The sequence below is a fragment of the Pinus tabuliformis genome, chromosome 2_1 (genome assembly GCF_031772625.1).
Source record: "Pinus tabuliformis cultivar Carrire ecotype Pingquan chromosome 2_1, CPIR1, whole genome shotgun sequence".
Lineage (NCBI taxonomy): Eukaryota > Viridiplantae > Streptophyta > Pinopsida > Pinales > Pinaceae > Pinus > Pinus tabuliformis.
In genome coordinates this window covers 92,481,172-92,483,190 of record NC_142299.1, presented here as the reverse complement: position 1 = coordinate 92,483,190, position 2,019 = coordinate 92,481,172, and positions in this window count along the sequence as shown.

Genomic DNA, 2,019 nt, shown 5'->3' with positions numbered 1-2,019 from the left:
AATCCGTTTCCAAAAAGTGAGGGATGAGTCATTTTGACCACCCTACATTCTAGCTACTAGTTTATATTTTGGTGGAACTGCTCCTCCTCTCATGGATTCAACCCTTGAGGCAGGGAGGAGTTTGTTTTGAGGTCTATATCTTCCCTTTCTTCACTCTTTTTATAGGTTGGACTCCATTGGATGTTGTACTAGTGTTTCAGAATTTGGCATGGAATATATTGGATGAGTTGCAGTTTTTTTGGTGGGATTCCTATGTCATGGTATTTTGATATTGTTTATTATTTAGTTACATGTGTGTGAATGTTTTGTATCTTCCATTATCCATTTCACTTCTAAATATGTTTGACTTTCAAGGTGTGATAAGCAAAATTCATCTTTTACGCTCTGTTTTGGGAAAATCATCATAATGTGTTTCATTTCTCTAGTTTAAAAAGAATTCATGATTTCCATGCTCTTTTTAGCACCTCATCAGTCTAAACCATTTCATCAATATACTACAAAGTCGTAAATTACTTGCCTACCTTTCCCCATTAGATTTCCGTAATTCTGACTTTATTTTACCCTGACCTAGTTCACTCTCTGACCTAATTCACTCATCCTGTGACTACCCCAATCAAAATCAAATCAAAACCTTGAGCTACTATACCTAGCCTAAAACCCTAATCCATATAGCCCTCTTGGCTATGATTCTTTGGAGAGAGCCCTCTTCAGCCTAGTAGGGCTAGCTACCAAGTCAAAACTTTGGTCTGTGGTTACCTCAGCTGGACTCTTCCTTAGCCTTGGAGATCCAAACGAGTGAAAACATACTTGCGCCATTGATGGGGAAGAAAGATCTATCTTCCCCAGGAAAGAACGACAATTACTTAGATCTGGTTGTTGATGGTGGATAACAGTCAGACTGAATAAGTTTGAATCATCCACCTGACAACTCCATTGTTCAAAATCCCGAGCTTCAAAGTTCAGAGCGACTTCACTACCAAAGAATCTAGATTTCAGAGCATTGATGGTAATCATCGATGACAAGGTATGTGAGAAATACTTTATCTAGGGAAATATTACTAACTTTAAGGAATGAGTTAGCAGAATTTCAGATTGATTAGAATTTCTCAACATTAGTATTTTGTTGTTCAAAATCCAGTCGACTCACACATGAAAGTAAAAATTGTTTTCTTGGTTTAGTTGCTGAAAGATTAAAAAATGAAATTGAACTATTGGATGTTCAAATTGAATCATATGATTTACAATATCCTAAACAGTTCTTGGAAATTCTCCCTCCTCAAGAAGAAAAGGTAAGGTTGCCCTTGGATGGTTGGATTGTCAGATGTTTTGATTTACAGCAGGGATGTGACAATCTCCAGTCAAGATCATATGTTATTGAGTTGGGGCAGCAGATAGAATCTAGTTTTTATGATTCTATAACAGCATATATGGAATATTTTCTTAGTTTGAATGACAAACTAGATTTCCTTTTATAGAGCCAGAGGTATTATGTGTATATATTGCTGGTAGAATTTCCAATTCTGTTATGGTTCAAGCATTGTCAAACAACCTCATCATTACAACAACTGCTTGATTGGTTGATTTGGCACTTTAGTATCACTTGATTCAGTGATTTTGCAGTAGATTAGTGTAGGATAAGTGTGCAATAAGCTTGTTGGACAAGCATCTTTCAGCATCTAGTTTACAATTTGCAGTGTGTGTTTTCAGTGTTCAATTTGGTTGTAAGTTTTGACCGTATTGGCCCACATGGTTAGGCACTTGGTCTACAGTGTTCTTGACACCACCAAGGAGCTGCCATCCCCAATAAGGCCGATGTTAGTGTCAGTATTTGTGTACTGCCATCAGTGATCAAAATGTCTCTTTTCATATTCATATTAGGGTCTCGCTCAAAAATTTTTGTCATTCCACCTAGGTCCTCATTCAAAAATTTACTCACTGATGGTAGCCCTAGTAACAAAACCTCACTCACCTACACTCCATCTACCTCCCTTGACCTTTTCCCATGCCCATTCCTCTCAT